Source organism: Panicum virgatum, chromosome 2K (assembly GCF_016808335.1).
Source record: "Panicum virgatum strain AP13 chromosome 2K, P.virgatum_v5, whole genome shotgun sequence".
NCBI lineage: Eukaryota > Viridiplantae > Streptophyta > Magnoliopsida > Poales > Poaceae > Panicum > Panicum virgatum.
The window spans coordinates 56,427,930-56,451,718 of record NC_053137.1 but is presented as its reverse complement, the minus strand read 5'-3'; positions in this window follow the sequence as shown (position 1 = coordinate 56,451,718).

Sequence of the window (23,789 nt, the reverse complement as noted above, 5' to 3'; positions counted from 1 at the left end):
CAGTACGAGTAATACCAAAGTAAAAAGTAAGAACAACGCTGCCCTGGTCGCAGGAAGCGATCAGGGCAGCATGACGCTTACTTGGATGAAACCCTAGAATTAGGGGTGGCGGTGCGCCGAGAGTTGTTGGTTGCGAGACGTGATGACGTTCTTCTTTCACGAATATCATAGGGTACATATTTATAGTCCGGAGACTTGGGAAACAATCTAAACTAATGTGTCCATATCGGACTCTATCTCTAACTCAATCTGAACTAAATCTAAGGATACATGGCCCAAATGCTCGCGCAGGAGCCGATTCGTAAGCCTTCTTCAATCTCTTCATTAAGACCAACTCACTCGCGGCCCATTAATTAACTCTGTTAATTTATGGCGATAACACATGCCCCCTGGTTTTGGCAATGATAATTCCAAAACCACTCCGTCGCTTTATCTTCCCGTTAATGCTCATTAAAACACACGACAACCACCAAGGAAGACGCAACGTCTCTGCAACTGACTCCTCGTAGAACGTGAAAATGCCGATCCGTCTTCCATCTTTCATTATTTAATCTTACCCCGAATCGGCTCTTCTTCACGGCAAACTCATCTTCCTCCAAAGCCATGTAGCACAGAAAACCCCACCTCCAGTAACCATGGCGATTTCTTCCTCCTGCAGCTCCAACTCCCTCGGAGATTCTTCCTCCTCCTCTTCTCCTTCTTCTTCTTCACTCTCCGCTTCTTCCATCGACTCCATCCTGGAGAGCCGACAGCCGACTCCTGAGTGGAACCCGACAACAGCGTATGAGACGCTGACTCCTCTGCATTGGGATGCAGAGGAGTTCGACTTTGGAGTCGTCTCCGAGGAGGACGAGCCCGAGACCGAGGGGGAAGACCTCCAGTTCCTGTTCCAGAAGGAACTGGAGAGCATCAGCGACGACGCTTTCTCTTGGGACGGAGTCGACTCCTCCTCGGAAGAGGAGATCGACTCCTCCTCCGGCGACGACCCGATGGGAGGGAAACCCTTCCGATTCCTCGGGTCCTCCGAGGAGAACAGCGAGGAAGAGAGCAGCGGCGGCGGCGGTCGGAGCAGCGACTTCGGGCCCGAGGGCGGCAGCAGCGCCTTCGACGACGATGACAACTACGATGACAAGGACGACGACAGCGACGACGACGACGATGATGGCAACGACGGCGGAGATGCGCCGGCTCGGAGCTCCAAACGCCGTAGGTACTAGGTACCTACGAGCAGTAGAAGTAGTACCGTAGGAGTAGGATTGTAAAGCCGAAGGATTAATTCCTTTGTAAAAATCGGCTTTTTCCTTGTAAAAACCTTTCCTTTTAATGAAATTAATTTCCTTCAATTGCTATGTGTGTGATTTATTTTCCAAAAAGCCGATGGCAACGCATCAGGCTTTTATAAATATCTAAGAGCCGGCGAAATTCAAACTAGAAGCAACCCGCACAAGAGTCGAGTATCACTTCCACCTTGAACCGAACTCGAAACAAACTCTCAAATCCGAGCGTAATTCGAAAACTCAGCTCTACAAATTCGAGCAAGAACTTCTCCAAGCACCCAGAATTCGATTCAGAACCCATAGCAATCAAACCCTAAACCAACAGATCTGAACCATGGCGGACTCTGTAGCTCAAACAACAAATCCTATAGTTGATGATGCGACAATCTACGGCCTGAAGGTAATATTCAGCCTAATTCTTTTGGTTTTCCTCAGCTTACTAAGCCTCTGAAACATTAAACTCTGAAACCTGACACCATATGCATACCTCTGAATTTCTGAACTTCAGATGTCAGACATTCTTCTGCCGCATCCTTCCAATCCAAAATCTTTCTGTCTTGGCCCACGAACCTATGAAAACCCCATAGATTTGATCTCTTGTGAAGCAAATAGGATTCCTTTCATGAATCAAAACATCAATTTGAACCTCTGGGCCGACTGCTTAAGAGCCTGGCCTAACCCCCCTGAGAGATGGATTACATGGTACAGCAGAGTAACAAAAGCTTATATGCCCTTGTGGCAGGAATTGAACATAGCCGATGCACTTAGCCTATCATTATCACCTCTTGACAAAGATGAAAATCTTCTGAAAACCATCGGCTATTTTTGGTCTGATGCCCTGAACTGTTTCCTCTTTGGCCACAGTCCCATGACCCCTAATCTACTAGATGTCACCATGATCACTGGCCTAGACATTGGATCTCCTAATCCTGCTGCCCACAAAATGGCAGAAGTTCCCTTTAAACTTTCTTCCAAGGCAAACTGCACAAACTGGGGCACTTACATGAACCAGCACATGAAAACAAAAGGTCCAGTGACTGAAAAGGAACACACAACCTTCTTAAATCTTTGGCTAGAGCACTTCATCTTCTGTGGCCCTTCTTTAGCTCCAACTAAGAATTATCTTCCCTTGGCCTATCATCTGGCCCATGGCAACCGCACTGGCCTAGGTAAACTTTTCCTTGGAGAAACCTACAGATATCTCCATTTGATGACATCTAACTTGCTTAACCAAAAGAAACTGAGAACTAGAGACCCTTGGTGGTTTATTTAGTTGTGGGCACAACTGTACTTTCAGCATCAGATCCCAAATTTCCAAAGCCTGACCAAGAATTCCTTTCCTGACGAGAGCGGCAAACCAATTAGATGTACTAGTTATGGCCAAGCTTTATTTAGTCTTCCTGGCAGCAGACTGAATCCAACAAATGCAGCAAACTAGTTCAGAATTTTCTACAAAGGACTGGACAATCCACTCTATTTTCCATTCACTGAATCTGAATCCTTTGAGAACCCAACTGACTTTAGACTGGACAGCTTTGCCGATGACAACAGCACTCGGCATCTATATTCTTTAATGATCCGACCTGGCTTCCTTCCTGTTGGCATCAGCACCTCCAATAGAATTATCAAGCCAGGTTACAAAACTTACCAACCAGTCATAGCAGCTCGGCAATTTGGCCTAGGACAAGTCCCTCCCCACTTCCATATTCACCACTTGGTGGAGAGTAGAGCCGAACTGCCCGATGGTCTCACCAGCTCAAGATGCTACAGCATGTTCGATGATCTCCACATTCCAATACCAGCCGATCTGTCCTTTGATCCTTCATCAATCGATTTTAGCACATGGTGGGGAATGTGGAAAACACATGTATTCAGGAAAGCTCTAGGTCCTCGACTGCAGCAAATTGACCATGAATACGTAATCCCCGAAGAAGAGGTACTGAATTTATGCATTCATTCTTTCTAAGTCCTCTATTTTTTCTCTTAACTAATCCTGCTCACCATGTTTGCAGCAACAAGATGGTCCCGAACCTATGACCAGCAACGGGGAGCCATTCCACTTTCTTCCAACTGCCCCTGATGTACTCTTCTGCAAGGGATCATCATCAATGAAGAAAGTGATAATGACTATTCAGCCAGACTTACTTTAGTCGGCTTCCAAATGAAGACAAGCTTCTGCAATTGTTGCCCCCCGAGTTCCAACCAAAAAAGGAAGATGATTACAAAAAGGGTCATTAAGAAAATTGTCCAATCTTCCCCAAGTCCATCAGATACTAACTCCAACCAGGTGATTCATCTTTTCCGAAACTTCTTCCTTATGCACATATATTCTGGTTGATCGTAATTTTATTTTCAGGACATGGCTGAAGACATCCCCAATGCAGAAAGCCCAGTACAACATGAGATGACTACAAATACTAATGTACTGATAGAGGCAAGCGAGGGGCAAGCTGACACAGTCAATGTTCTTGATGTCGACACAAGCTCTATTAGGACGATCGCTCTTGAACCGCCCAACGCTTCTTCTTCAGAACAGGTAACATTACAAGAACCAATTCTGAACCAGCCGATAGCTTCATAAATGCACCTTACTCTAACTTCAGATATGTCCATAGGGCTTTGACATTTCAGATTTGCTTTCCTTTGACCCGGCATCAATGGGTCTGACTGCCCCTGGAGCAAAAGCACCATCTTTGTAGCAATCGGCTAACTTGGCAAATCAGCTTCAACTCATCAAGGATCTACTATCTGCTCCGATCATTACTCTGGTTGATGATTCCAGCAAGATAAAAGAAATTCTCGAGCAGATAGAATCCCAGCTTCCAGAATCACTTCGAGTCAAATTTGGCCAGCCGGCCATCTTCCTTTCTTTCGGGCAGAGGTGAAGGCAGCACAACAGAGAATAGAACTGCGTCATTCTCAAATCCCTCTGAAAGCCGACATCGTTCAGAAGTGCAAACTACTCAACCAAAAGAAGGCAACTCTGGATGCTAAAGCTGATATCTCCGAGAGCACAAGATGACTCAATCTCTTGGAAAATGAACTGATGGAACTTGAAGAAAAGGTGCGCAATACCCAAAGACTAATCCAAGAGGAGAAAGCTTCGATCGCAAACTCCAAGCAGGAAGCCCAAGAAATGACTGAACAAATACAGGCAGAGTTTGTAGAGATAAGCACCTTGAGTCGACAGATAATATCATGCGATGGCAAGGATGACGAAGAAATCATTGCAAGAGCTGACGCTGTACGTGCAAAAGCCATCCATGCCATAGAAGGATTCCTGAACTAGTAGAACTATTCAGAAAACATTTGATGTTGCCTGTTAAACCTGAAACTTGTACTCATTTAAAACACCTTAAGTCGATGGTTACACATCGGCTATCTTGCTTCTCATATGTATTTTTACTAGCCAACTCAACGTGTTGGCCTCTCATTCATTCATTTTTTTACCGGCCAACTCAACGTGTTGGCCCATCTCTTTCTTTTTTTTATTGGCCAACTCAACGTGTTGGCCTTTCTCGGTACAACCAGATGGATCTCATCGTCTCTTGTTACTCGCTTTCCTACATGCTCGGGAAATACTTCTTGAGGTGTTGGCCATTGACAGCAACAGGAAACTTGACGCCGTCCAATTCCTCGAGCATGTATGCATTCCCAGGCAAAACCTGATCAATCTTGTACGGCCCGTGTCAAGTTGGAGACCACTTGCCATAATTTTTATCTTTAGTTCCCAATGGCAATACTGCCTCCCAAACCAAGTCTCCAACCTGGAAATTCTTTGGCTTGATCTTTTTGTTGTACGCACGAGTAACTTTAGCACTGTTTTCCTTAATCTTCTCCAATGACCAAAGTCCTAGCTCTATCAGGTCCTCCACATTGTCATTCATCAAGGCTGCATATTGTTCAGTTGTCAGATCATTCTGGAACTCGACACGCCTTGATCCAGCCGTGATTTCCCATGGCAACATAGCGTCTTGGCCGTAGACTAAATGGTACGGCGATGTCTTGGTGGACCCGTGACATGAAATTCGATACGCCCACAAAGCTTCTGACAACACAGCGCCTAGGATATTAATCAATCTTTCTCTTTATGAGCTTGATGGGGCTCTGGTTGGATGCTTCAGCCTGTCCATTAGCTTGGGCATAGTATGGAGATGATCTGATCAGCTTAATCCCCATGTCATCGGCGAACTTCTTGAATTCCTCTGATATAAAGACCGATCCTCCATCGGTTGTAATGGTTTGAGGAATCCCAAATCTGTGAATGATGTGCTCTTTGACAAAGCTGATCACATCTCTTGACGTTACTGACCTCATGGGCACTGCCTCTACCCACTTTGTGAAATAATCTGTAGCAGCTAAGACCCACTGGTGACCCTTGCTAGATGACGGGTTGATCTGACCAATCATGTCCATGGCCCAACCTCTGAATGGCCATGGTTTGATGATAGGATTCATTACTGATGCTGGCACTATCTGAATTTTGCCAAACCTCTGACATGCCTGACATCCCTTGTAATATTTGAAGCAATCTTCAAGCATAGTGGGCCAGTAATAACCCGATTGCCTAATCGGCCACTTCATCTTATGAGCCGATTGATGAGTACCGCAGATTCCCTCGTGAACCTCATGCAAGAGCCGATTTGACTCTGAAGGTCCCAGACATTTAAGAAGTAGTCCTTCCAAGGTTCTGTAAAACATATCATCCCCTATCATAATATACTTCATAGCCTTGAGTCTTATCCTCCTGGGTGCCCCCGAGCCGAATCCTTCAAGTAATTGAAGATATCGGCTCTCCAGTCTCCAGGTTCTAGAAACTGAACCTCTACGTCGACCCCATCGGCCGTTTATTTGTACCCGGAAGCCATCTGTGCCAAATCATTGGCTTCATTGTTCAGAGTCTTGCGTATCCAGTGGAAATTGATGTACCTGAATTGTGACATCAACTCACGGCACTGCATCCATAACGGAAAAAGAGTCTGGCTCTCACATCTATATTCTTCCGTGAGCTGAGAAATCACCAGCTTTGAATCTCCAAATATTTCCACCGCTTCTGCACCAGCTTCGAGGAGCAGTTCCATCCCTTTGCGAACGGCTTCATATTCCACCAAATTATTGGTGCATGGGGCAGTCATCCTGATGGAAAAAGAGTAAGTCGCCCCTCAAGGAGACACCAATAGAATTCCCACACCACACCCATCATCACAAGCCGATCCGTCAAAAAACATAGCCCAAGCACGAATAAATAGTGCAGCAATATCAGTGCTGATCCAGTCTGCAACAAGATCCGCCAGTGCCTGTCCTTTGACGGCTTTTGCAGGCTGATATCGAATATCGAACTCTGACAATGCAAACATCCATTTTCCAAGCTGGCCTTTCAGAACAGGAGCCAACAACATATGCTTGATGACATCCGATTTACATATGACAATTGTTTCCGCCGAGAGCAAAATATGTCGAAGCTTTGTACATGTAAAGAACAAGCAAAGGCAAAGCTTCTCGATTTCAGGATACCTGGTCTCGGCGTCTAACATGTGCCTGCTGAGGTAGAAAACCACCCTCTCCTGGCCGTCGTGCTTCTGGATTAACACCGAAGCAATGGAAGTGTCACCCACGGATAGGTACACATAGAACGGCCTACCTTGCTGAGGAGGAACCAACACTGGAGGTTTTGATAAATATTCTTTGATTTCATCGAAAGCTTGCTGCTGTTCTGCCCCCCAGCGAAACTCATCATCGGATTTGATCTTCACTAAAACCATGAATGGTTCGATGCGCCCAAACAGATTAGAAATAAATTGTCTGACAAAGTTAATTTTACCGATAAGCTTCTGCAACTCTTTCTTCATAGTAGGTGGCTTCATCGTCTTCACAGCTTCTTGACTCTTCAGGCCGATCTCGATTCCCTGTTCATGCACCAGGAATCCCAGAAATTGACCGGCCGATACGCCAAACGCACATTTCTTTGGGTTCATTTTGAGCCCAAACTTCCGAGTTCGCTCCAAAACCTTACGCAAATCTTCCAGATGCCCCCAGCTGACATGGACTTGACTACAACATCATCAATATAGATTTCTACCAGCTTGCCGATGAGATCATGAAAAATGTAATTCATGGCGCGTTGATACGTTGCACCAGCATTTTTCAACCCAAAGGTCATGACAAAGTACTCGAACAACCCGACCGCGCCTGGTACTCTAAACGCGGTCTTGTGTGCATCCTCTGGGGCCATAAAAATCTGATTGTAGCCGGCATTACCGTCCATAAAACTCATCATCTTATGCCCAGCTGCTGCGTTGATCAATGTTTCTGCAACAGGAATCGGATACTCATCTTTTGGCATTGCTCTGTTGAGGTCTCTGAAATCCACGCAGACTCTCCATCGGCCATCTTTCTTTTGTACAGGGACCACGCTGGAGATCCACTCCGCATACCGACATGGCCTGATGAATCCTGCATCGAGCATCTTTTTCACCTCCTTCTTAACCTCCTCTAGGACTTCGGCCTTCATCTGCCGTGCTGGTTGCTGAAACGGCCGAAATCCCTTCTTGAGCGGGAGTCGATGCTCGACGATACTTCTATCTAGACCGGGCATCTCAGTATAATCTGATGCAAAACAGTCCCGGTACTCCTTCAACAGTGCTATCATTTGCTCACGCAAGATCGGGTCTAACTTTTTGCTGATAAATGTCGGTCACGGCTTATCCCCGGGACCGATATCGACTTCCTCCAAATCGTCAACAGACGTAAACCCGTAACCTAACTTGCCGCCGTTTGAAAGATCGACATTGACAGCAAACACAGGGAGATGACAAGAAAAAATTTCCGGCCAACCGCACGGGCTGGCCGTTCCCACATTTCCGTTATTATCCAGAACTGAATGCTGAGCAAAGGCCATTGTTTGTACATAATGTAACAATTGAGACCCCAAGTACATATTACTCATTTTTTGGGGCCGGTCGCTGGGACCGGCCTCTCTAACCTTGCTGGATGCCGTAGCTTGCCAGGATGTGTCTACTCTGTGAGGCCAGTAGATAAGACCAGCCTCAGTCCATTTTTTGTCGCTTCGATCCTATCACAATCTTCCAGCGCGATCCTTGAGATCGGCTCTTGCCCTTCCGCACCCCAAGCGTTCATGTCCGCAAGCGAAACCTCGCTGGAATCATCTGCACGGACCACCTCCACTTCATCGCCATCCCACTGGACCAAACACTGGTGCATCGTAGAAGGAACGCAACAATTTGCGTTAATCCAATCCCTCCCAAGCAGCACTATGTATGTATTCTTACTGTTGATGATGAAGAACGACGTTGGAACGGTCTTACGGCCAACTGTCAACTCCACATTTAGGACACCCTGTGCCTCCGACGGCTGACCATTGAAACCATTGAGCATCACATTGGTCTTGATAAGATCAGCAGTGGAACGACCCAGCCGGCGCAGCACTGAGTACGGCATTAGGTTGACTGCAGCGCCAATGTCGACCAACATTCTGTTCATAGGTTTGCCATCTATGAAGCCCTTGAGATACAATCCCTTCAGGTGCTTGTAGCTTTTCTCCTTGGGCTTTTCGAAGATGATCGGCTGTGGGCCGAGATCCAGCTGCGCGATAGCCAATTCTTCCGGTTGGGGTGCCCGAAACTCCGACGGGAGCACGAACACCATGTTCACATCAGCCGATGGCTTCTCATCGGCTCTTGGCTGCTTGGGGCGCCACTCCTTCCTTGGAGGTTGCCTCTCCACCCTTTGCGGGCGCCTGACTTGCTCTGCGAGATTCGGACGTGCTTTCCTCAGCACGTCCAGGTACTTTGCTTCCGCCTCTTCGAGATTGCGTAGGCGCTGCACTCTGCGCTTCTGTGATCGGCTGAGCCCATCAGGACACCACCGTGGACGATGATACTTGTCTTCCTCTTCTGGCTCGAGATCATCCCTGGATGGCCGCCTCACACGGTCATCGTGACGTGTTCTGGGCCCTAAGCGCTGGAACACTGATGTCTCGCCTTGCTGGCGTCCCTGAGGCCTGCACTCCAAGCAATCATCTATAGTAGGCAATCGGCTCATGCCGGAATTCCAACAGTACCTGAAGAACGGGCAATGCCAGTGGTCTCGTATAGCCTGGTGTCTCCCCAGCGTCCTCCCTGTGCGGCGCTCGTACTCATCTTCTTCCGATTCGTATCGGCGGCGCAACTTGTACTGATACTGGTATTTTTCCAGAAGCCGACTGGAAGCTGGGAGCTGATTGCGGATGTGACGCACTTGTTCTTTAGTGACATGTTGCCGCTCTGACTTGTCTTCATCCTGGGGCCGTTTGCCAGAAATGGCCTCTTTCCTCTGCTCGACACGGCGGCGAATGGGTCCCGCCATGTTGATCTGGAATGCCAAATTCTGGCCCTCGAATCCGAAATCTGACAGCTCCACCATGTTAGCTTGTGGGAACGGTTGACTGTCCACTTTCATCATGTGTTGGGCCAGAATTAATCGGCCCTGCTCGATAGCCGATTGGATCTGCCGACGCAGTTCCTTGCAGTCATTCGTGGCATGGGTGAACTAGTGGTGCCACTTGCTGTACAGCCTTCCCTACAGCTCTTCTGCCGTTGGTAGCTTGTGACTCTCTAGGAGCTTCAACTGCTTTTCCTTGAGCAGTAGATCGAATATCTGCTCTGCCTCGGCCACATCAAAATCAAAGCCCTTCACAATCCCCTTCTGTTTGACCCATTTGCACGGGACGGGGTTTGCCCCCCGGGTCCACTCTGCTACTGCCACTTCTTGTTCCTCGCTAGAATCATCGGAATCACCAGCTTGGGCCATATTAACAAGGCGCTTGAACTTTTCTTGGTACAGATCAGGGTGGTAGTGTTCATATGCCGTGAGCTTCTGCACCATGTGTGCCAGCGAGGAAAATTCCAACTGGAAAGCCAGATCCTTGATCGGCTTAGCGAGTCCCAAAACAACCAAATCAACTGCCTCCTTTTCTGTTATGCGCGATGTGTAGCATCGGTTCTTGACCTCTCGGAAGCGCTGCACATACTCTGAGACACTTTCCCCTCGCTTCTGCCTGACTTGGGCGAGGTCGGCAATCCCGGCTTCAGTAGCTTCTGAATGATACTGGGTGTGAAACTGGTCTTCCAGCTGCCTCCAAGTCCAGATCGAATCTGGAGGCAGTGATGTGTACCACCCAAAAGCTGAACTTGTGAGAGACTGGGAGAAGAAACAGACCCTCAGAGGATCCGATACTGAGATCATCCCAAGCTGCGTCAGGTATCAGCTCACATGTTCAATGGAGCTGGCTTCTTCTGATCCGCTGAATTTGGTGAACTCCGGAAGCCGATACTTGGGTGGCAACGGGATCAAATCGTAATCACTTGGATACGGCTTGGAATAGCCGATCGCCTTTCTCTTGGGCAGGATGCCAAATTGGTCCCTTAGTATTGCACTGACCTGCTCCACACTAAGAACTCCTGGGGCCGAGGGTTCAGCACTCGGCCCGGTAGCGTACTTTGCCAGCCATGCCTGCTTCTCTACGTCTGCTCCTGAAGCTGCTGTACCCACCAGCTGCCCCGTGTGTGTCGGGTTGATATTGTCAGGTACGTACGCGCACGTGTAGCCATGCGGGATCTCCTTAGGTGGCTCGTTCAGGAACTGGCCTTCTCCAGGGTCACCGCCGATCTTGTAGACGACATAGATCGGCGAGCTTTGCTATCCTGCTGCTGCGAGTGAATATGGCAATGGCGGCCTAGACTGGAGCGAGGCTTCTCCCCTATGACTCCCCAAGATTGGTCCTGATGGGGAGTAATGGTTCTTGATCACCTCCTGGACAATGCGATGTGCCACGCACTCAAGCTCGTTCACCAGCCTCTCTGAGTGCCGATGAAGCGCGTGAGCCACCATGTAGTTCATCTCCTGGCGTAAGGCTCTAGTGCGCTCCTCTGACGGCACGGACAGATCAACGTTGTCAAGAGCACCCTCCGGTGAGAACCCCTTCCACCTGATGCCGTGGTTGCGGGTCCTCTCGAAAGAGCCGATGAGATCGGCTTCGAACTGAGCTATGACCTCATCGTATTTTTGCTTGTGTTCTGGAGTCAGCTCTTCATATGTGACAGGTTTGGTGACCGGCAAAACCGGTGCTTGGTCCTGAGCTCCTGTCATCTCTGCGGTGGGCGTTGTTGTTGATGAAGGTCCCACCAGGCGTGCCAGAATGTGTTGTCGGTCGAAACCCACCGGTGAGTAGCGACAGGCAACACGAAGAGCCGAGAGGTTGCCGGGGCGCTGGCAGGCACTGCTCCCTCGTCAATGGCCCGCAATTCCAGCACACGCCGCGGCTTCCGAAGATGCAGGGCGTGCCACCTGACCTATACCCGATCAGAAAGGTGCGAACGTGCTTGCAACGATTTGCCTGCATACACAAACACGTGGAAACATAAGTCTGAGCCGTGGTCGGCTCCCCGGGACGACTCTTGCATCGGCTTTAAAGAGCCGATCGAGTCCCGGTGTCAGATTGGATCTGTTTTCATCCGGATTTTGGTAAATAAAGCAAATAACTGTAAAGCTGCTTCAATTAAATCTAACTAATCTAATCCACGACGGTAAAAGCTTCACTGTTACATCGGAACATCCTACACGTGATTGGGCCTAATGAACGTAACAGATAACTAAACCATAACAAAAAACAGAGGCCTAAGAACTAGCATGAGCCGATTCTCGGAACGATCCCTATCAAGGCTAAAATAAAGCATCTACTACATCACCAGATCATCCAACCCATTTGCAAGGCCTAATCTAACAGATATTACGTCAATTCTCAAGTATAAGAACAAACCGTAACATATTAGATCTACTAGATGGAAAAGAAGCAGTGTGTTGTTTCCATGCAACTAACTCTATGCAACAAGAATTAGCGTAAGATTGAAACGTGATTGCACAGAAACAACATGATATTCGTAGATGATAAGCAATAAAAGCATGACGAATCTACTAGAAGCCATGCTACGAACATCAGGATAACTAGCATTACTCGCCATCAAAAACGCTTCAGTACGAGTAATACCAAGGTAAAAGTAAGAACAATGCTGCCCTGGTCGCAGGAAGCGATCAGGGCAGCATGACGCTTACTTGAATGAAACCCTAGAATTAGGGGTGGCGGTGCGCCGAGAGTTGTTGGTTACGAGACGTGATGACGTTCTTCTTTCACGAATATCATAGGGTACATATTTATAGTCCGGAGACTTGGGAAACAATCTAAACTAATGTGTCCATATCGGACTCTATCTCTAGCTCAATCTGAACTAAATCTAAGGATACATGGCCCACATGGCCCAAATGCTCGCGCAGGAGCCGATTCGTAAGCCTTCTTCAATCTCTTCATTAAGCCCAACTCACTCGCGGCCCATTAATTAACCCTGTTAATTTATGGCGATAACAATATTACAAATTCAACATAGGATGGTTCAAACTAATCTCCATTACAAGCCTTGGGCCCACAGAAGCCATATTATACAGAAGCTTAAAGATTATTATATTCACATGCTCTCACGGAGTTCTGCTGCGAGAAAAACTAAAAGATAATGGTGTCTTGCTCAAGGACACCATCACAGCCTCAACGACCTACTCCTTCCCCGCACCTGGATCGGCGGTGTAGAAGTGGCCGAACACCACTTCTGGTTCACCTGCAACTAAGTTTAGAAGCAACCTGAGTACAAAAGTACTCCGCAAGACTTACGCGATTAAATAAACAAGGATCATACAAAGGCTCAAGTAAAGACTTTAGGGTTAAGTAATTATTGCATAAACAGGAGCTGTCTAAACTATCACCTAGCAAACTTAATTAATCTTGCCTAACTCCCAGAATATTTTAGTTGATTAAGAGAGTAACATAATAAACATAAGATCATCACTATGACATGAATCCAAAGCCAACAACACCGAAACTCTCTATGTCATGGGCTTTTGGGGGTACCCACAGCCGGGTGGCGGAACGCACCCGCCCTTTCCCCGAGGGGGAGTACTCGGGAAGTGCTAAGCTATTAGGCCGATCTAGCTTCGGGGCAAGAATGCAAGAACACACGGATTTTTGAGTGGTTCGGGCCGCCGGAGCGTAATACCCTACATCCACTGTGTGGTGTATTGCACTAGGAATGAATGAGTCTATCCTCTGCCCCCAGGTCTCTCTTGGACCTGCTTTCTCTAACGGGCGCCTCCCTTTTATAGAGCAAGGAGGACACATACACAGGTGTCGGACCCCGACAAGTGGGCCCAACAAGGATGTATATTTTACTAGACAGTAGTGGTGCTACAGTGATGGAGAATCTCTTGCCGGATACACTTCACCGTCATGTAGACTCTCTGTCCGAGGGGGGTCTTCTCCTGTCTCGTTGGCAAGGCGCCCGTTGAGGCAGTGTAGGTTGCAGCGTAGACTGTTGGGTCTACCGTGTAGGCATTATGATACTCCGTCACCGAGTTGTCGTGTCTAACTGGTGTAGCAGACTGACGTGCGTGGCGTGAGTGGCGCCAGCGGCTGTACAGTGTACCTTGGTAACGCGTGGTCAACAATACAGCGTGGCGAAAATCTCCTCGGGCTCTGCTGTGGCAGAGCGCACTTAACGCCTCCCGCATTGAATGCGGTAGGTGGCCAAGTCTTCCCGGGAAAGCTTGGCAGCCGCGCGCGTATCTGCATCTGCGAACACGCGGCGGCTCCGGACCCCCCAGGCGGGGTGTCTGTTCCCTCCCTGCCGAGGGGTCCGGGACCCCGTGGGAGGTTCGGGGCCCCCAGCTGTTTTGTCTGAGTGCTCCCTTCTCCAGGACATGTGGTGACACCGGACCCGACCCCGAGCGGGATGCGGGTCCGAGACCATTGGTCCAGTGAGATGGAGTCGGACCCCAGGGGTCCGGTTGCTCAGCTCCCCTGGGCGTAGTTACGGATAACTACGAGTCTTGACACAGCAAGAGGGGGTACCCTAGTCCAGAGGTACCGACACTTTATGAAGAATTCGACGAACCAAGAGCTTGCTCATATCCGAGAGCGCGGCAATTCGAATTAATTATAATCTTGCAAGGGTGTATTACTTTATCCACACGACGCGAGGACCATGCGACTCACCCAACAGATCATGCTGGAGGATATGTGGTAACACGGAAAGGTGCTCAAGGCCGATGGCATCCACTCGGTCCTTAATCGATCCAAACGGACTATGCCCAAGTGACTTCATTCTCTAGGCCCTACCATTCCGCTCGAATCTCGGTACTACCACTTCACTAACAACCAAACCAGTGTGATCAAGGGTAACCGATAAATGTGATACTCCAGCTGTTCTTTCTAGTAAGCAAGATGAGTATTCTAAGCAGAGCTAAGCATCTAGTCAAGTTAAGTAATTATCTGACTAACAAGTGACAAGGACATGAGTAACAAATCAAGGAAGGACAATGCATAAAAAAATTGGGTACAAGAATGCAATACATACATACTATACATATATAGCCCATCAATACCCAAGTGGAATAGCTAAACTAAATCAGATTAGATAGGTGCAAGGAATATGTTTAGCTGCTTGCCTTGGTTAACTTCGGGCTCAACCACGAACGGGACTCCGGGTTCAGGCTCAACGGACTCGGTGGGCTCCACGGGTTCGACCTCTGATAGTTCGGTCACTATAATGCATGAATGAAATGCATGCGTTAGTGCAATGCTACGATTGTGCATAAAATAAACTGCATGAAATGATATGCGTAAAAAGATATACATGAGATAACATTTTGGATATGCAACCCTGACAAAACCGGAGGTTCCAGAATTTCAAACTGGAGGTTCCGGTTTTAGACACTTGTCAGGCCAAAACCGGAAGTTCCGGTTTCTAAAACCGGCGGTTCCTGTTTCAGCCGGTCTTTGCCATGACATGCGCGCGACGCCCGGAATGGAAGAAGAAATGGCTGGAGAGGTCGCGGGGGATGCCGTGATGCTTACCCCGAGCTCAGGTCGTGCGGAGAAAGGCCGGAGAATGGAGCTCGACGCGTGAGGTAGAGTTTCAAGCGGTGGCGGCCGTGGGGAATCGATTTTGGTCGGGGAACAGCTCAAATGGGCTCGTGGATGGGTGGAGGACGAGGCTCGGCAGATGCTGGTGGGAGGAATCGACGAACGGCGGCCGGAGATGGCCGGAGCGGTGACGGGGCGGCTCAGCTCGGCTTGAGCTCGAGGAAGAAGAGAATGAAAAGAAGAACACGGCAACTCCAAAGGGGATAAGAACGTGCACAGAATGAGGATGGCCGGCGCGTGGTACGTGAATGGCCGGCGGCGGTGGCGACGTGCGGCGCGCCGCGATTCGTGCTCTGCCCACCGGAGCAGAGTAAAACCGGAGGTTCCGGTTTTTGAACCCAGAGCTTCCGAAATTTTAATTTTTCCAAAACCGGGAATGTTACACGTGGGCCCCGCAAATGGGCAACTCATCGCAAGTCCCTACGGGAGGCACAAGTCGTCGTATGTGGCCGCACGCACGTAGGAGGTGGGCCCCACGCGGGGCTCTGTCGTATACGGGACGTCCACTTCTTCATAAAAAAATCGCTTGCTCTTGATTGATATCGTGTGGTTACCCATATACAGATATACGTGTGTGAGCCGCAACATTAGCCAGGAGAGTTTTTCTATTATTATCATAATCAACATTCTATATATAGCAAATAATAAAGTAAGTAATGCGCATCGTTTGTTGGGCAAGCATAGGCAAGGAGAATGACATGGGCACGGGCCTATTATTAATTAGGATTTCACAATTTTATGGCGGCACGACACCGGCCCCGGCCCGTACCTCCAGTCAAGCTGGTGACATTTCTGGAGAGATAATCAAACACAAGTGGACTCGTAACATTTGGTTAACAAAATTGAAGAAAAACGACGTCTGTGAACTCAGACGTACCATTGCGGAAGCCGCATTTCGCTTTGCCAGAATTTTGTCAAAAGCAATGTAGTATAAAAGTATCTTATGTGTCACCATCGTCTTCATCGACTCTGTTCAGCAGGCTGTGGCTGGTGGCTAGTGCTGATTTGTTGTGAAAGAAAAACACTACTGGCTGGTAGCTCATGGCTGGTGCTAGTTTGGTGTGTGAGAAAAACACTGTTGGCTGATTGAAGTAGATCTTTCTATGAGTTTTGACTAGCTCTCAGATTTCTTTCCAATAGCAGTAAGAAACCCCGCGAATCACATCGCTGGTCCGGCCTCGTCAATTAATTTGCTAATGTTTCATGTTTTCTGCTCATCTCTAATACGTTAGCGTGGATTTGCGTTGAGACCGGCAGCTATAACATCCCAAAAATTTACCAAATCAAATCACACACTAATTTTTTTTCAAAATTCTATTCATCGTTGAGCTCAATCCCTCCTATCCAAGCCCTATTTCACCGAAACCTTTTCCTGACCCGACACCCGAATCCGACCGCTGTCCCGTCTCCCTTTTTCTCCTCGCTCCGCGTGCGTCGTCCGACCGGACGTCGCAACACGCGTGCCCGACACCGCCGCAGTCGTCGCCGAAATCTCCGTCATCTCTCTCTTTCTCTCTCTCCTTTTCTTTCTCCTTTTCTTTTTCCATTTCCTTTTTCCTTTTCTTTTTTCTCCTTTATCTCTTTCTCCCTCCTGCTCTCTGCTCACGCGAGCCCCTCCCCTGTGCACGCGTTGTAGCACCCTCCCCTGTGCACGCGCTGCAGCACCCCCCTATGCACACGCGTTTCACGCACCGCGGGATATCCGGCGCGCCGCTCGGCCTCTGCCCGAGCCGTCCCGTCGTCTGCACCGCCGCCGCGAATCGCGCCGCCGCTCCGCGACGCCCCGACGAGTCCAAGCACCATTAATGGCCATGCGTGCTTATGTTTTTCGTCGGTTATGCTGTTTCCGCCGTGTATGACGAAATAGAACCGATTCTAGAGGAGAAACCAAAGGAGCCGGGAGATCAGGAATTCTCCCAAAATGTTGTTTCCTCTCTGTCCTTCCTATTTAAAGAGATGACCCCTCCACTTTACAAAACATTTACACATAGGCCCCTGCCCTTCTAATATGGCCTGGATATTTCAGAAATTCCAATAAGGACCTTTCCTCTCCCAAAAGTATTTGCAAATAGGCCCTTGAAACCCGGTTTAGACCCTAACCACTCCTTTAACATATCATTTCATGCGTCAAAAAAATCCTCCGATCGACCTGAAACTTTACCACGCCATTTCTATTATAATTTTGGCCCTGCCATTAGAAAATCTCCTAAAAAAATATTACTCCTATCCCCGTATCTTAAATTGTTTCCAATTCAAGCTCATTTTATTTTATGTTTACGCTTGCTTATGTTGTTCGTCGGTTGTGCTGTTTCCGCCGTGTATGACGAAGTAGAACCGATTCCAGAGGAGAAACCAAAGGAGACGGGAGATCAGGAAACCGCCGCCGCCGACGCGTACGAAAGCGAAGGCAAGTCTCATCGATCTCTTACGTTGACTATGATTGATCCCAAGTAAGGTTAAATATAAAATTTGCTAGACTTAGGGATTGCATGAGACGATACACTGAGGGATTGAGATAAACCATTGACTGAAGCCATGTTGCATATCGATTTGCTGTTAGACTGGCATATTATCAGACCTTGTTAATTGGTGAAACTGGAATGGGAATGAGACCAGGGCAGTGTGGAATGTATTGGAGCATGTGCTACCGTCGTGGTAGACTTGCGACCGAGCTTTGTCGTGGTGACACCTCGGGTTTGGTTGGTTATGGTTGTTGACTGCCCTGATGAACCTTAAGGACCATGTGTTGTGGTGCCATCTCACCTAACCTACTTTCAGTACGACCACATGAGTTTGTATGGGCAAACCTTAGTCTAATCCCACTGGCCAACTTGGTAGTCGTCCGGGGTGGATATATTTTGGGGTGATACCTGGATTGGTCAAGACCCCGGGCGTTTGTGGGCGACTAGTCGGGGTTTGAGCCACGGCTGGGTGTCGGCTATGACGGAGCCGTCTCTGGACGGTGAAGTGCATGTGGGTAAAGCGTACAACCTCTGCAGAGTGTACAATCCATTCGAATGATCCGTGTCCTCGGTTTGGACAGGTTACGGTGTGGACATCTCAACTAGTTGAACCACCTATCCCCTGAGATGGATGACTGTTTGGGTTACCTTTAATACTGCATTTGTTATTTATTCTGGTTGATTAATGGACCTTTGCGTATTAATCTGTAACTCCCTCCCCGTAAGGGTGAGGTGGGACTTGCTGAGTACTTTCGTACTCAACCCTTGTTGATTTTTTTTCAGAGGATCCTGACTTTGTGCCTGAAGATTACGAGTAGATCGTGTCCGCACCCAAGCTGATCGCGTGGAGCCGTGATGGACGAAGAGCTAGTCTTGCATGTCGTTATGCTACTCGTTATCCTGTGGTTATTTGCGGTAGCTTTGTGTTGTCACTTTACTCCTCGTGTACGGGTTGAATAAAGCTCTGTATGACTTTGGACTCCACTTGATATAACATGTATTGTACCGGAGACTTGCTTCAGTTATGAATACATGGTTTAGCCTCGATCTTTGGGGTCGGGGCGCTTCAGGTGGTATCAGAGCCATGCTTGGCTGTAGGACACGAACCGGTAGTGAACGATGACCGTAGGAGCCCTAGGATGGTCAATCCTTGAAACCCTATTACTCCTTAAACTTTGTCGTTGTTATGCTAACCCTACCCTTGTAAATCATATGGCTGATGACTGGACCACCACCTACTGCATCAACGAAGATGGATTCCCCAAGGTGCTCTATGCTGCCACTGTGCGACTTGGTATTCCGGAACGTCCGGAGTACGTCGATCACGAGTTCATGGAGCATGGCACCGAAAGCAGTGAGGTCACCATCCATATTGGACCCAGTGATAAGTACTTGGAGATGCAACCCTGGAGCGTCACCGCCACTGGAGCCCGTATGCCTGACACTATTCAACATGCAGCTCGCAAGGCATTGCGGTACCTGTGCCAGATGTTTGAATGGCACTTGGGTTCTACCCCCATGAAGTACTTTCCCCCGCTGGATCGTAACCATCCTACTTGGGCGGCGAGGATCCGCAACTTGGAGAGCACCGCAGGAACCGAGAAGGACCCCGCAGTTGTCGCTATGTCTGCCTATTTGCTTAGCCTTGACGATTTGTGCGACCAACTGCACCAGCGTGTGAAAGACCTCATCCAACATGCTGAGAGAGCGGAGTCCCGTTGGCGTAAGACTAAGCTGGCCTTAGCTCAGGCAGAAGCCCGAGCAGCTGAAGCTGAAAGCCGCCTTGCTGCAGTCGAAGAGAACCTTAGGGAGCAAGTAGACCGCCATAGTCAGCTCCTTAGGGGAGTCTACCTAGTGGATCGTGTCAAGTGCAAGGAACGCCATCCCAGGACTGCTGCTGAGCCGCCAATCTTGGAGGGAATTCCGCTGTATTCCTTGTCCCAACCACGCAGAAGGATTGGTGAATCGGTGCCACCCACACCTCCCGCATCACCCCGTGAAGTTGAAGACCGAGACCCTGAAGACCGTGTCGTAGGGTCCAGTAGTCAAGTTGTTCCGGCCGACCCTTAAAAGTCGAGCCGCATTATTGTACTCCGTTGAGCTATGTATCCCAGCTTGTTTGAATGAATGCTCGTGTGAGGCTTGAATGATTTGCTTGTGTGCATTGTGCGGTACAAAATATTTTATATACACAAATCTACCCCAGCAATATACTAGGGGAGTCACCTAATCTTGCCCTCCTTGACCGTAGATGTCTCGTCGTTCAAGCCGAGTCCAGGGACTCCATGCTCAGGAAGACGGTGACGACGTCAACCCGAGAAACCAAGCCCCTCTGAATGTAGCCCCAGAAGCACCAGAAAATGGACACCTACCGCCGCCACCTCCCCGTGCCCCAGCACCCATTGATCAGGCAGCCATATTGCAGCAGCAGAACCAACTCCTTCAAGTTCTTGTGACCACTCTCACTGCTCAAGCTCAAGGCAATCTTGGCAACAATAGACCTGCGATGCATCATAATGGCAATGGCAGTAGAATTGCAGATTTCAACCGTTTGCAGCCACCCAAGTTTGGAGGGTCTGACAACCCAATTGAGGCAAATAATTGGCTGCGAGAGATTGAAAAGAAGCTTGAAGTAGTCCATGCAGATGATAGAGACAAGGTTTTGCTCGCAGTACAGCAGTTAAGGGGACCAGCCCTTCCTTGGTGGCAAAGTTATCGGGAAGTAAACGAAAAGGCTAACGAGATGGTATGGCCTGACTTTGTCAAGATCTTCAGAGAACACCACATTCCCAGCAGTGTTATGAAGCTCAAGAAGGATGAGTTCAGAAAGCTTCGTCAAGGTGGGATGACTGTGACAAAGTATCTTCATAAGTTCTCAGAGTTGTCTCGTTATGCACCAGAGGATATTAATAATGACGAGAAGAAGCAAGAAGCTTTTCTTGGTGGGCTTAATCTTGAAATCAGGACCTTGGTTGAAGTCACCACCCACAGTGACTTCAATGCCATGGTCAACAGGGCTATCACCACAGAGAGAAATAGGAAGGTAGAACTCAGTGAGCGCAAACGTCGGTTTGAAAGCAAAAAGCCCCAGCAGTTGAAGAAGTTCCAGAGGAATCAGTATCCGGTTCACTCAGGTCAGAGGAGCCAGGGTGCCTTCTCATTCAAGGTGCACCCCGGTTCTCTCCAGAAGCCAGCTCAGTCAGCTCCAGTTGTGAAGACCCAAAGTACCTTCCGCACCCAGCAGTCTGGTGGAAGTCAAGTGACCAATGTGAGGACCTGTTTCCACTGCCGTGAAGCCGGACACTTCAAGGCCAACTTTCCGTATCTCAGCCAGCCCGCCCCTTCTGTTTTCTCCAACTCTATTCAAGGACCAAAGCAGCCGACTAAAGCCAACCGTGCAGCACCCGCTAGGAGCCAGCAGCAGTCCTTCGGCAAGGCAAAGGTGAATAATGTGTACGCTGAAGAAGCAGAGGATGCACCAGGAGTGATTTTCGGTGAGTTTCTGGTCCAATCAGCTCTAGCCTCAGTGCTTTTTGATTCTGGATCATTGCATTCCTTTATATCCTCCCACTTTGTGGAAAAGTATGATATACCTACTATAGCTCTTAAGAGGCCGCTAATGACCCGTTCGCCTGGAGGTCATATACCTTGCCACTTAGGTGTCATAGATATCCCTATAAACCTAAGTGAGGTAGTATTCCTTGCCAACCTAGTAGTCCTTGCTTCCAAAGGGATAGATGTCATACTCGGTATGGACTGGCTCACCAAGCACCGATGAAACATAGCCTGTGCTGAGAGAGCAGTGACAGTCATCAACCACCAAGGGTTAACAGTCACATGCCTAATCCATCCTAGCCTATCAGACTCCATGGTGAACCACATCCAAGCAGAATGCCCAGAAGATGTGCTAGTAGTTCAGGAATTCGCAGAAGTGTTTCCAGATGAATTACCCGGTATGCCTCCAGAAAGAGATGTAGAGTTCACTATTGACTTAGTCCCTGGAACCAAGCCTATAGCAAAGAATGCCTATCGGTTAGCAGCCCCAGAGCTTGCCGAGTTGAAGAAGCAGCTTGAAGAGCTTCAACAAAAGGGATTTATTAGACCTGCTACTTCTCCATAGGGAGCCCCAGTGCTCTTTGTGAAGAAGAAAGATGGAAGCATGAGACTTTGTGTGGACTACCGTGATCTGAATGCAGTCACCATAAAGAACAAGTACCCTCTGCCTCGGATTGATGACCTGTTTGATCAGCTGAAGGGAGCTAAGTTCTTCTCCAAGATAGATCTGAGGTCAGGTTATCATCAGCTCAGAGTGCGACAAGAGGACATCTCTAAGACAGCCTTCAGGACCCGTTATGGCCAGTATGAGTTCACAGTGATGCCTTTTGGTCTGACTAATGCCCCTGCCTTTTTCATGACCCTCATGAATAAGGTGTTTATGGAGGAGTTAGATCGGTTTGTCGTGGTCTTCATAGATGACATACTGGTCTACTCTAAGAGTGCTGAGGAGCATGGACAATATCTCAGAGTTGTGCTGGAAAAGCTCAGAAAACACCAGTTGTATGCCAAGTTTAGTAAGTGTGAATTCTGGTTTCAGAGAGTCAGTTTTCTGGGTTATGTCTTAACAACTGAAGGTGTTGAAGTGGACCCAGAAAAGGTCAAGGCAGTATCAGAATGGAAGCAACCAACATCAGCCTCGGAGATCAGGAGTTTCTTCGGATTAGCCGGCTATTACCGGAGATTCATCGAAGGTTTCTCTAAGATAGCCCGGCCTATGACCGAGTTGCTCCGGAAGGACACGAAGTTTGTCTGGTCTGAAGCTTGCGACAGAAGTTTTCAAGAGTTGAAGAGGAGACTAACTTCTGCCCCAGTGCTAGTCTTGCCAGATAATCATAAGAGCTTTGTCGTTTATTGTGACGCATCCCGACAAGGATTGGGTTGTGTGCTTATGCAAGAAGGAAGAGTTGTAGCTTATGCCTCAAGACAGTTGAGAATACATGAGTAGAACTACCTCACCCATGATTTGGAGTTAGCAGCAGTTGTGCATGCCCTCAAGATTTGGAGACATTATCTGATCGGGAACAAGTGTGAAATCTACACGGATCACAAGAGCCTGAAGTACATTTTCACCCAGTCAGATCTCAACCTTAGACAGAGAAGATGGTTGGAGTTGATCAAAGACTATGATTTGGAAATGCACTACCACCTTGGAAAGGCTAATGTGGTGGCTGATGCGCTCAGTCGAAAAGCGTATTGCCATCACTTAGTTACACAAGCCCCAGAGCTGAGTGAAGAAATGAGAAGGTTGAACCTAAGGGTTGTACGCCGCTCTTGCAACTACAACCTTAGTGTTCATCCCGTCCTGGACGACCAGATCAAGGAAGCTCAGATGGAGGATAGAAGATTAGTATGGATTAAAGGTCGCAACAGTGAAGGCAAAGCCCCATATTTCAGAGTAGATAAGGATGGAGTCTTGTGGTTCAAGAAGAGATTATGTGTGCCTAAGCAAGGTCATTTCCGCAGGACTATTTTGGATGAAGCCCACAACTCAGCTTATTCCATTCACCCCGGCACTAAGAAAATGTACCTGGACCTTAAGGAGAAGTATTGGTGGAATGGTATGAAGGGGGATATCGCTCGATTCGTCGCTCATTGTGATGTGTACAAAAGGGTCAAGGCAGAGCACCAGAAGCCCAGTGGATTACTTCAGCCGTTGCCGATCCCAGTATGGAAATGAGATGAAGTTAGTATAGATTTTATCACCGGTCTACCAAGAACCCAGAGCAGTCATGACTCAGTTTGGGTGATTGTTGATCGACTCACTAAAGTGGCACACTTCATCCCAGTGCGTACCACTTATGGAGGTGATAAATTAGCCAAGTTATATATTGAGCGCATTGTGAAGTTGCATGGAGTACCTAAGAGGATTGTGTCAGATAGAGGCACCCAGTTCACTTCGAGATTCTAGAGTAGGTTACATGAAGCACTTGGTACAAAGTTGGACTTCAGTTCAGCCTATCATCCTCAGAC